The 13,052-nt window shown below is 44.6% G+C and overlaps 1 protein-coding gene across 3 annotated transcripts in view; it reads left to right on the top strand.

Annotated features, from left to right (window-relative positions):
* Positions 1 to 13,052, top strand: part of B4GALT5 (beta-1,4-galactosyltransferase 5) — a 70,118-nt gene that overhangs the window by 18,919 nt on the left and 38,147 nt on the right. Inside the window, exon 1 of one of the 3 annotated variants that reach the window (XM_070589420.1) lies at positions 11,825 to 11,982. The exons of the other annotated variants lie outside the window; for them this stretch is intronic. The gene's annotated coding sequence lies outside the window, so the exon portion shown is untranslated. Of the gene's footprint in view, positions 1 to 11,824; positions 11,983 to 13,052 lie in introns of those variants that run through there. 3 annotated transcript variants of the gene reach the window in all.

Raw genomic sequence — 13,052 nt, 5'->3', positions numbered from 1 at the left:
GTCTTTTTTTCCTCCCCCCCCACCGTCTTCAGTCTTTCCTGTGACTTAGATGGGGACTGTGGGGTTTGAGAACCCTGTTTCCGGAGGCGACTATCTTGATCAGTAGTTTGCATTTCTCTCTCTCCTCCTCCTAGCTCAGTAGCCCATCTTCCTGTCTCCCAACATCACGGTGGCAGCTAGTGCTGCTTCTGTTTGTGGAGTCTTTCTATGTTTTGCATGTATTATCTTATTAATTAACACCCTCGTTCCATGAGGTGTAGGTGTTTTAGAGATGAGGAGGCCAAGGCTTGGAGAGGTTAAATAATTTGTTCGAGGTCATATCACTTGTGTGCGGTAGAGTTGTGAGCCCTAGCCTGCTTTCTTTCTAGAGCCTCTGCTCTTGGATGAGTCTGTGCCGCCTCTATAGTATTAGGATAAATTTGGTTATGTTGAGTTTTTCGGTCACTGTTTTTTGTTTTTTTTTCCTGCCTTATCTCCCCAACCTTCCCCCCCCCCCACCCCCCCGCCCAGTACACAGTTGTGTATCTTAGTCGCAGGTCCTTCTAGTTGTGGGATGTGGGACGCCGCCTCAACGTGGCCTGACGAGCGGTGCCATGTCCGCGCCCAGGATCCGAACCCTGGGCCACCCCAGCGGAGCGCGCAAACTTAACCACTCGGCCACGGAGCCGGCACCTCAGTCACTGTTTTTGATTCCTTTTGATTTAGGAAGAGGAAGTGTAAACTCTTGAAAGTTAGAAGAAGAAAAATAGATGCTCTTAGCTGTCTGGAAATGCTGACACTTAAAGGACTGTGTTACTGGAAAAGGCCCAAAGAAGTGGTAGGTGTGAAGCCTCCATAAGGCCATTTCTTTCTCATCCGGGCACAATCCGTCTCTTTCCGCAGAAAGAGCACTTTGAAATAGGAGGATCAGAACTTTTCTGACTTCTCTTTGGAAACTAATATGAAAATTAAGGTCTTAGAAAAAAGTGTACTCAATCTGTCTGGTGCTTTTTAAGGAAGAGCAGCTTGGACTTCTGCTTCCTCAGTCTTATCAGCCCACCACGGGTGTTCTTTTGTGAATGGAATGATATAGCTAATTGTTATGTTGAAAGTGGGCATCCGTCGTGTGGTTTTGAGTTATTTTCCAGGTGCAGAGATTAATTGCTCTGTGCCTTTGTCCCCCTGTACATCCGCTCTCCCTTGTGACGGTGTTAGGCGTTGGTGGGGTAGCTGTCTGGATTGGGGAGTTTGGCCCAGGCTTCTCCTGCACAGAGCTGTTCTTTATGCAAAGCTACAGGCCCGCCTGGAGTCAGACTGGCACTGTCACCTCATTTGCACTGCTCTCTAATCATGTCTGGGCGTAAACACTGTCAGCCAGGCGTTTTGAAGACGGTGACGAAAGCAAGCTCGTTTCTTGATGATATATGACCATGAGAATAGTTAGGATGTTTATACTCAGAATTCCTAGACTCCTAGAAATCAGAGGTGTAGAATTCTTTCTTTCTTTCTCTCTCTCTTGCCTGCCTGCCTTCCATCCTTCCTTCTCTCTATCAATCAATCATCTGGCTTATAGGCCTTGAGAGGCACTTCCCAAGTTACACCTTACCACACTGTGCTCTGCTTAGGACCAGGGGAGCTCACCTGCACCTGGGAGGTAAACTGCAGTAAGCTCTGGAGCCACACCTGTTTAGTTCACGTCCCAGCCATGCAGTTTGCTGGTTTTGTGACTTTGGGCAAGTTCCTGAACCATTCCGTCCTACTTCACTGTCCTCATGGGGCGATAGTGTTCCTGCCTCATAGTGAAGTGCGTCGCCAGGTCTGTGGCAATGGTGAGCGCCCCCCCAGACACGGTAGCTGCCACTGTGATTGATGGTCTGCCTGTTGGGAGATGGTAATCTAATCTTAGATGTGTTTTTTGGGACTAATTCACATATATAGGATATAACAGGATTGTAAAAATCACAGTATAAAAGAGTGGGAGAGGATTTTCAAGATTATTGGAACAACCTGTGTGTTTTGCAGTTGGGGAAATGGAATCTTAGCGATGTTAGAGGATTTACTCCGTCTTCCAGCCAATACGAAGACTAGAGCTCATTCCCAGTCTAGTTATACCAAAGATTTTCACCACTTTTAGCAGGGATTCCCATAAAATTGGCATTGGATGATGATGGTATGATGATAGTAGGGTTTGTTTTTTATTTTTTTGGTTGGGAGTGAGGCAGAGAAAGATTTGTGCGTAAATAGAAAAAGCACACTCAATGTACCTATTGTTTTTATAACGTAAACTACAGTGAATAAGCTTTGAAAAAACTTGGCAGGTGGGAACATACCAAAGATAGTGAGAAAGCCTGATTATTGGGGGCATCGGTTTAGAAGAGTTGAATTACTGTCTGCTGTCCTTACGAACACCAGGTAAGGGGCTGCCAGGGGGGTCTCTTGCTGGAAGAACCAGGTTGTAGGCATCTCTAGGGTGGGTAGCAAGGGTAAAGCAGGTACAAAGGGCATCGTAGCTCCATAACCAGAGTGTGAAGGGGTCACGACAGGTTGGTTACTGCTGGCATTTCGTTTTTCCCCCAGTAGTTTTTATTTATTTTGGGTTATAAAAGTAATGCATTCAGTGTATGAAACTTGGAAAATATGGCAAAGTATAAAGAAAATAAAGACAGCCTAAAATCTCATAACCCAAAGATAATTCACTATTAACATTTTGGTGCAGTTTCTTTTTCTTCTTTTTTTGGGTGATATATCTATAATTTTTCAAAAGCAATTGAGCTCGCATTGTATGTCCGGTTTATATACTAACTTAAAATGTTAACGTATGATCTAGGCAAAGTGACTGTCAGTTGTGTAAGAAAATGTGGGCTTTACCTCATGCCATAGAGGAACATTCTGGTCTGTGTTTTTTTTTTTTTAATTTCTTTTTAAAGATTGGCACCTGAGCTAACAACTGTTGCCAATCTTCTTTTTTTTTTCTGCTTTATCTTCCCAAACCGCCCGTACATAGTTGTATGTCTTAGCTGCAGGTCCTTCTAGTTGTGGGATGTGGGACGCCCCCTCAACGTGGCGTGACGAGGGTGCCATGTCTGCGCCCAGGAGCCAAACCCTGGGCGGCCACAGCAGAGTGCAAGAGCTTAACCACTCAGCCACGGAGCTGGCCCCTGTGGTGTGTGTTTTATATAGTAGTAATGTCTAAGGTGGCTGATTGTGCTGCACCTTTGTTTTTGTCAGAATGACTCATATTTTCCCGTCTATAGGTAGTCTCAGATGAAAACAGTAATAAAAGACTTAATCCTTAAGGAAGTTTTGCCTGTTTAAACCCGCACCGTTTTGATTACTTACAGCCCTTATCTGTTAAATAATATTCTAGGACCAGAGCACAGGCATAATTTGTTAATTTATGTTAAATTAACTGGTTGCCAGATAAAAACCAGGTAACTACAGTTCACAGCAGAGAGAGCAGTCCATTCTTTTTTTCTTTTTTTTTGCTTAGGAAGATTCACCCTGAGCTAACACCTGCTGCCAATCTTCCTCTTTTTGTATGTGAGGTGCCACCATAGCATGCCCACTGCCAGACAAGTGGTATAGGTCTGCGCCCAGGAACTGACCCCAGGCCGCCAAAGGGGAGTGCGCCAAACTTCACCACCAGGCCACTGGGGTGGCCCTGAGAGTGGTCCATTCTTGCCAGAAAGATTCGGTTTGGTCATATGCAGAAAGGAAAGCCAAATATTCAAGGAATATAAATTACAGATGAAATTGAAGCCTGAGGGTGAGGATTCTTTCCTAGAATCTTTTGTGCTTCCATGAATTCATAAAAATAGAATTTCAGGAAACAAGAATAGTAAATGAAGGGTATATACGTTGGACATACCGATCACCATGCCTTCTTTGGAGCTAAATATTGCTACCTTGAACGACCCTGGCAGGACGGTAGATATTAGGTTAATACCACTTTAAGTGCTTTATAGGAATTTGAAGATGTCGCATTTTTTCTCCTACTTTACATATATGCATATTAAATTTAACTTCAGGAATGTACTTTCACTTAATATTTTATAATTAAAATGATTGTCTTTTTGAAACATGGCTTTTCTAAGCTTCACTCTTCACACCCAGAGACTTGAAGATGAGTTCAAGTGACGCTTGTTCAGGGAGGGGGAAATGAGCCCGGGGAATGACTGGGACGGGGCTAGAGGAAAACTTTCTAGGGTGATGATAACGTTTTGTATCTTGATTGGGATTTGGGTTACACAGGTGTGTGCATTCATGAAAACTCAGCAAAGGTACAGAGTCATTTTATGAAATTTTACACCAAAAGGGGGAAAATGTATGCAAATATTGATCTCCTATTAATGATATCTATGCTGAAGCATTTAGAGGGCAGTATCTTTGATCTCTGCAATTTCCTTGGAAATGCATGAAAAAATAAGATGAATTGAGGGATGGATAGATGGATGTATTTGTGCTAAGTGAGGAGTAGAATCAAGATGGTGAGTATGTGGGTGTTCGCTGTAAAATTCAGCTTTGCTGTGTGTTTGAAATTTTTCATGATTTCTGTTAAAAAAAATCTTATAAATTAGTGCTTTTAAGATTCTTTTTACCCTGGGGCAGAAATGGAGCCATTTGAATCTGACCTTGATCATTTCGACTTTGGTAGAGAGGGGGTCGAGAGTTGTGACATTGTTCATCTCAGTGTCTTTTTCACTGAGTCCAAAGATTATTTTTCTGATTATTGTCCTGGCCTGGAAATGACCAAGTAGCGTAAACCCTGTGCAATTGGCAAGGAGGCAGCACCTGTGTTCATTTCTACATCCAGTACTATCCAGGGGGCACATAGATGCAGTATTTTGCCAAAACACTTTCTAAGGCTTGCTGTCAACACACATCTGTCTTTCTCTGTTCTCCTGTCTTACTCTCCACACTTCAGTCTGGATAACTTTTATTTTCCTAACTTTTAGTTCATTGATTCTCCTTTTTTGCTGTGTTTGATCCAATATTAAACCTGTCTGTTAAGTTGTTAATTTCAATTGTCAGTTATAGAATAGTTGTTTGATACTTTTTTTATAGATTGCATTTTTATGGTAAAATTCTCCATTTTCTCCCCATCTTTTTTCTTTATCCTCCCCCCCCCATTTTCTTGAATGTAGTTATTTTTAAAGCCCATGAGTGATAACTCCGTATCTGCATCACCTGTGGATATTTGCCTCTTGTCTGGTTCTTCTTCTGATATTCACTCATTTGGTCCAGTCTCTTGCACGTCTGGTAATTTTGATTGGAAAAGTGGATGTTGTGTATAAAAAATTGTAGGAGCCCTGGATGACTTTCTCCTCCTCCAGAGAAGGCTGACTCCATTTGCTAGGCAAATAGGATGGGGACGGATTCCATTTATCCTGTCAGGGATTGAGCTGAACTAGGCTAGGGTGCGGGTTTTGGCATGGCTCCATCTACTTCCAGTTTGCCTATAGTCTTAGGGAGTAGCCTTGGGAGTTGCGGCTGAGAACCTGGGGTGCTCACGGTGGCCCTGCCCCCGTGGTGTGTCCTGAACTTTAATCTTTGTCTCCTCAGCACATGGGATGGATGAAAACTCTGCTGTGGTCTTCAGAGGCCTCTACAGAGGTTTCCCAGCCTCCTGACCTGTGCAGCTTTGAGATTCTACAAATCTCTTAAGGGGAAAACTGGCTCAACTCTTTTTACCAGGATCCTGGCCCCTTAAGTCTCTATTTTTGTTTCTTCAGACCTGAAATACTGCCAAACGTTTTGGTGGTTTCTCTGCCTCTTAGGAGTGGCTCCACTCTTGCACCAAGACTATTTGCCTGCTTCCTGAGCTTGTTCTTGCTCCCAGAGTTGGCAGATGCCCAGAGGGACAAACCAGCTTCAGTGTGTCAGCTCACCCCTGCGGGGCCCACCCTTGCCCGGGATTCTGTCCCTTCGATTGTGGTTGCCTCCACAGCGCTCCACAGTCTTGAGGCTATTTTTTTTTTTTTTTTTTGCATTTTATCTGGCTTTTCCAGTTGTTCTCTGAGGAATCCCTGGTCTACAGCAAGCTCCTCAGTCATAGTCAGAAGCAGAAACTACTTTATATAAATCTTGCTCATGGGTTTTGTTCCTGCCGTTGTAGAAAAGATGATACTAGTTTATGCTCCATTTATTAAGGAAGACGTGTTCCATTCAAAGGAAATTAGAAGGAAGTATGATCTGTTTATTAATCTAAAAGGGAACCAGCCAGTATAAACTTTATACATTATTACTGTGCTTTTTGTCTAACAATATCAATGGTTAATTTAAAAGTAAGTACTGGCATTAAGAGCTTAAATGACTTGTCTAAGGCAAAGTTTCTCAGTCCGAGCACTAGGGACGTTTTGGGCTGGCTAATTCTTTGTTGGGGGCTTGCCCTGTGCGTTATAGAATGTTTAACAGCATCCCTGGCCTTTTACCCACTAGATCCAGTAGCACCCTCTCCCAGCTGTGACAACCAAGCATGTCTCCAGATATTGCCAGGGGCCCCTGGGTGCAGACTCACCCTGGGTTGAGAACCAGTGGCCTAAGAGGAGGGATTAGTTTCCCTAGTTGATATATTACCAGAGAAATGGAACTGAATTTTGAGTTGCTCAAGCCATTTTCTCTCACCATCGGACTATTTTCCAGCTGTATTTCTTGCCTGATCATTTGCTGGTAGGTCCTGAGGCCCTATAATGGTTATAAGAGTCAGTGGATTTTTTCACCATTAGCTGGCCTGCTGTGAATTGCGAGCTAGGTCACTTGCTCACTTGTCACCTGTTCTGGGGTTGAGAAGACAGACTCGTGATTTCTAGGTGACAGTAACTGTGCCAGCCTGTGTGTGAGTCTGTTTTCGTTGTGTTCTGACGCAGGCAGCCTTTAAGCTGACAGGAGCAAATTGACAGAGAAAGCCACTCAGAGAATGTAAATAACCATTGGGAATTTAAGGTGGGAAGGGCATAAAGAGATCAGAATTAGGGCTAAAACTAAGGGTTAAAGGAGAAAGAGCCGCTTAGAAGAAAAATGACTTAGCGTGGACGTTTCTGAACGGTTTGACATGGCCAAAAATGACTTAAGCTGTTTGCTACTCTCTCTCTTTACTCTGCAGACATTTTCCTGTTTTCCAAATCATTCTGCTTTGATGCCAGGGCTCTTATTAATAATGCATGGCTTTTTTATGGTACTCCCTTCCCATCTGCTTTCAGGGGGCTGAGTCAGAGAAGATGGTTACGGCAGCCGCTCACGCCAGCGAGAGGAGAAACCCCTCTGCAGGCTCAGATGCTGCCCTTTTTCTTGCCATGGATCTTGTAGCAAGCTTTTCACCTTAATTACTCTAAAGCTTCGCTCAGAGGATGCTTTTTTTTTTTTCTCTCCAAGACTAAGGCTTTAAAACCTATCCATAAATGTCAGTGACATGAGGTTTTTGAGAGCTTTTAAAAGTAGATTTGAGGGGGCCAGCCCTGTGGCGCAGCGGTTAAGTGTGAACGAACTGCTTCTCGGTGGCCCGGGGTTTGCCGGTTTGGATCCCAGGTGTGGACATGGCACCACTTGGCACACCATGCTGTGGTAGTCGTCACACATATGAAGCAGAGGAAGATGGGCACAGATGTTAGCTCAGGGCCAGGCTTCCTCAGCAAAAAAAAAGGAGGACTGGCAGCAGTTAGCTCAGGGCTAATCTTCCTCAAAAAAAAAAAAAGTAGATCTGAAAAAAGGAAAAGAAAAGTTGATCTGAATGTTAGTATAAATTGCATTCGATTTCTGGGACAATAGCTGTTATTTCCCCATTTTTCTAGCTGTTGTCTGGATATGTCACTTCTGAGTCCCCAATTTCTGTTTCGTGAAATTTAAAACGGTATTTTCACATTACCTTTTTGATAGGCAGCTGCGAGGAGTCAGATGCGGGGGACAAGTCAGTAATGGTTCCGCGAGCGCCAGGGTCCAGGCTTGGCTCCAGCCTTCTTCTCCCCCACCCCTGCCAGCCTGCAGCTTTCTGGACGGCCGCTCAGAGTCTGACCTCCGAGAGCTCGGCAGCTGCCGTCCCTGCCGCTTTCAGATACAGGTCTGTCTGGGCCACAGAGTTTTTCATTTTCTGGTTGGTTAGGAAATACTGTGTTATGAGAGGCCCTGGGAGAAAACAGGCATCTTTGAAGCCACTGCGTCTGTGGTGTGAGCTGAGGGGACACCCGCCGCACCTGCTGAAGCTCCTGGTGGGGACGGTAACACGGAGAAGGTGCTGCTGGGCCTGTGACGAGCGTCGCAGCCTCTTGCTCACGTCTGCCTGTAAACCACGACCCATCTTAACAAACTTGTTGAGTCGCGTCACTAACGTGCTGTGGTGTGTTTTGAGTGCTTAAGTCAGGATCTTCTCAGAGTGGCAGTCTTCATTGTCGGCACGGGTTTTAAAGGTAGCTTAGAAGCTATTTACCTGTCTTCACATTCGGAATAGTGATATGGGTAAAAATAATGATTGTATGGGAACTTGTAATATCTTCACAGTTTTTCTGTAAATCTAGTTATTCTGAAAAAAAGGCTTATACAAATAATAATGACTATGAATTACCTAAGGCCCACTCTGTTCTAATCACCAAATTCCGGCTCTGACATTTCTTGTTTCTGACCCTCACAAGACGGTGAGAAGGTGTCGTGAGCTCAAGACACACAGCTGAGCAGGGTCCGAGACTCAGCCCTCGGTCTGAGCTCAGAGAAAGACTCCTTCTACCCCACATCACTCCCTCTCTGTTCCCTGGGGCATGAGGGTAAAAGGCGGGGGGTGGGGATAGATTTGAACAGGTGGCCCTTCAGTGTGTCACTCAGGTGCACACACACGCCTTGATTTCTTTCTGTTATAGCATCAGTAATAGCGTTTCGCACTTATTGATCTGCACACTGGTGTTCTTGGGGTGTGGCCTCTGTCAACTTTTTCTTTCTCAATTAAAATAAATTCTGAGCTAACTCAGAGTGCTAACCATATATGAGGCCCCGGTCTCAGAGCTTTGCACGTGTTGCTTCTCTTCCTGACCCAATGAGGTAGGCGCTATTATTTTTTTCCATGTGACAAAGCCACTCCTCGAGTCCAGGGAATCTCATTCTGGAGGCCAGGCTCTTCGACACTAAGCTGTCATCCCATTTTAATGTCTTTGGATCCTCATTGCTTTATGGTAGACACTCACAGGTTAATAGATGGTTAGATTATTAATGAATATAGAAGCAACTCCTTTGAGGGGAGAAATGATGAAATTCTGATTTTATAAAGTGTTTTACCTTTTCAGTTAGATCGGAGGGCATAAACTGAATCTGTCAGGACTAGGCAGGCCTTCATGAGAATTAGGGTCAACTAAAAAGATTGTGTTCTGTTAAAAGAAGACAGCCACTAGGCTACTCAGAACCTGATGATTGCATCAAAGTGGGAATTGTCTCTCCGTTTTTGCTAGATCTTCCAATATTTCAAGAGAATCTAGAAATCCGGATTTTCATGTGACATCATAATAATAGCAAACATTTAAATAAATATAGTGCTTATTATATTCCAGGCTTTATTCTTACTGTTTTACAAATACGTTAATTCACTTAATCCTAAATGAGGTAGGGATATTGTTATCCCCATTTTATGGATGTAGAAACTGAGGCACAGAATGCTTAAGTATGTGCCCAAGGTCATTCAGCCAACTAGGATTTAACCCTATGCTGTTCTGCAAAGTTGATGCTGTTAACCACCAAACTATTTCTCTTGTAGTTAATTCACAGTTTAAAGATAAAGGGAAAACCAGAAGACACCTGATAGGCCAAACAAAACACATTTGCCTGTAGATTTGCAGCTTCTCATCTGAACATTACCTGTTTGTGAGATCAGAACAATTTACTTCTAGCACGACTACTTCATTAATCTTTTTTAGTTGAGAATTTTTATCTGCTGTATGCAAGCTTACTCCACCCTTCCATATCATTTCTCTATATCTTTGTTTTTCTCTTACAAAGGAATATAAAGTCATGTGGAATTCAAGGATAACAGAGACATGTGATCTTAAAAAGTCAGAAGTGCTGGATAATCCTCCCCTTTTCCTCCAAGTAACTGCTGCTCAATAGCTGGGTGCCTTTTCTCCTAAACATACACTAACGTGTTACTGGTTTCTGACTTCATTTCAGGTGTGTTAGTGATGTTAAATGTCACAATTGTATTTGTTAAGCTCTCTGCCTGTCGTCAGGCTGGGTTGTTACTTTACTTGGCAAATTGAAAACCTGGAGTTCTTAAAAATTGGCCCTTCAGGTTTCTTTGATGTTCTCGATTGTGGGGCAAAGAATTTACTATCCTCCTTCCATCTTTGATTTTTCTCGCATGATACAATTTTCTTCTTTTAAATATTACTCATAAAAACTAGAGATGCCAATTTTGTTAGCACAGGGTTGGTTTGTTTTTCACTGACATACCATTTCTTTAACCTACTTCATCAAAACAGAAGTTTTTTTCTCTAGTGTTGGTCATTTCAGCTAAGAAGGTGGGATGAGGGGCCAGCCCCGTGGCCGAGTGGTTAAGTTCGTGCGCTCTGCTTCAGTGGCCCAGGGTTTCACCGGTTCGGATCCTGGGTGCAGACATGGCACCACTAGTCAGGCCATGCTGAGATGGCATCCCACGTGCCACAACTAGAAGGATTCACAACTAAAGAAATACGCGACTGTGTACTTGGGGGCTTTGGGGCGAAGGAGGAAAAATAAAAATCTTTAAAAAACAAAAAAAAGAAGGTGGGATGAAAAACAATAATGAAATACTGGCATAGAATAACAAGATAGGCATAAATTGTCAACTTCTGAAGATTTAAAAATAAACTTCAGTAGGATATAAATAAATTACAGGCTATAGCTTGAAACAGACTTCAAATTGTGAGCACATATGGTATTTATTACTTAATTGAAACTCTATACTGGTGTTTTTGGTGGGTTTTTTTTTTTTTTTTTTTTGATGAGGAAGATTGGCCCCGAACTAACATCTGTTGCCAATCTTTGTCTTTGTGCTTGAGGAAGATTGGCCCTCAGCTAACACCCATGCCAACCTTCCTCTCATGTATATGTGGGACGCCACCACAGCATGGGTTGATGACTGGCATGCAGGTCTATACCCAAGATCTGAACCTGTGAACCCCAGGCCGCTGAAGTGGAGCTGGCAAAGGTAACCACTAGGCCACCAGGCCGGCCCCCTGGTGTTTGATTTTTTTGATTGAGAAATTTATCTTTAGCTTAGGAGGTACCTGTCTGTATTTAGAATGTGTTGTAAGCCAAAATTGTATTTTCAGATGATTTTTAAGTACGCATCGTATTTTTTCCCATCTTTTTTGTTAATCATTTGATCCCGCCCCCCGTTAGAGTAGAAATCCGGGATTTTTGCCTTAGGCTCACTAACTACACCATGCGTACTCTTTCAGCTATATTTAACAGGTATTTAGTGGGCTGCCGCTGTGTGCCAGGCACTGTTCTAGGCCTGGGATACGTGAATAAGACAGAAGATTCTCTGCCTCCACGGAGCTGACATTCTAGTGCATAGGGGTCAAGTCAGACAAAAAAAGAAAACTTTGTATCATATTGGGTGATTAGTGATTTGGAGAAATATAAGCAGAGAAGGGGAGAAGCATGGGTATGTGGTTTTGAGGGGTCGGGGTTGCGACTTTGAATATAGTGTGCTTCGGGAAGGTGTCGCTGAAGTGACAGCGCAGGAAAGACTTTGAGGAGCTGCACACGCCTTGCAGTGTCCGGGGAGGGCAGCCAGCCTGGCCTTGAGGCGGGAGCGAGGGAGGCAAGAGCAGACAGATGCCGCCAGAGGCGTGAGGATGGGGTGGGACCGTTAGGAGCAGGGCCAGCTGTCAGTGTTTCAGGCTCTGCAGTCTCTGTCGCAGCAGCTCCGCTCGCCTCGCAGCCCGGGGCCGCACATGGGTGCGGCGGGCTCGAGCCTGCTCCCTGTGCAGAACGGGCGGTAGGCAGGGGGTGGACCCCCAGCCTGGCCAACTCCTCGTCTGGAGCCTGGTAGGCCATTGTCCAGAGTGTGACTTACTCAGAGCGAGGTCCTGTGACTTCTGTTTTGAAAGGATGCGGCCGGCTGCGTGGTGGAGCGGGACTCCGAAGGGCTGCGGGGAGGGCAGGGCTGCCAGTCCCCAGGCCGCGACCCTGTCAGCAGGCCCGTGGCGGGGGGACAGTGCCGTGGTTGGGGACGAGTTCAGTTAGGGACGCCCGGCGGACATCCCGGCGGGTGTCGAGGATGCAGCTGGCGTACAGACGTCTAGGTGGGACTCACCCATGGGGGGGTCTTCGGCGGACCTGGGTCTGCAAAGTCCCGAGACCGCCCAGGAAGTGACAGCCGCTGAGGCCCTCGGTCTGGACCCTGGCCCTCTGGGAGTGTTGATTCTTCGGACTCTGCAGAACCACCGTGCCCCTTGCGTTAGATTTATCAGGAACCACCTGTCGTCTTAAGTTATAATTCTAGTTTTTACACACAGGTTTTGTTATCGTGGTAAAATATGCATAAGAAAATTTACCATTATAGCCATTTTAAATGTACAATCCAGTGGCAGTAAGTATATTCACGACATTGTGCACCCGTCAGCACTGCCCATTTCCAGAACTTTCTCGTCACCCGAACAGAAACTGCTTTCATTAAACAGCAGCTCCCGTGTCCCCTTTCCTCTGGCCCTTGGCAGTCAGATTTCTGCTTTCTGTCTGTGTGAATTTGTCTAATCTAGGTACCTCAGGTAAGTGGAATCATACAATATTTGCTCTTTTGTGTCTGGCTTGTTTCACTCAGCGTCAGGTTTTCAGGGTTTGTCCATGTTACAGCATGTGTCAGTGCTTTGATTATTTTTTTTAAAACTTCTTTGAATAACTAATAGAAGCCTCATATCGAATCTTATTTCTAAGAGGAATTCTTTGCTACAGAGAGGTCTCGATCCCTCAGCCTTGTGTTCTAGACGCTCATGGTCTCCGTGTCTGGAAAGCTGTAAGAGACCGTGGAAGGACCTCTTCGGCCCATGCAGCCCCCTTTCTTATTTGTGCGGCTAGTGAAATAATGCCACTTATATGGATGATTTACTCTCTAACGT

The sequence above is a fragment of the Equus przewalskii genome, chromosome 21 (genome assembly GCF_037783145.1).
Source record: "Equus przewalskii isolate Varuska chromosome 21, EquPr2, whole genome shotgun sequence".
Taxonomy (NCBI): domain Eukaryota; kingdom Metazoa; phylum Chordata; class Mammalia; order Perissodactyla; family Equidae; genus Equus; species Equus przewalskii.
This window is presented reverse-complemented; position numbering and strand designations above follow the sequence as displayed.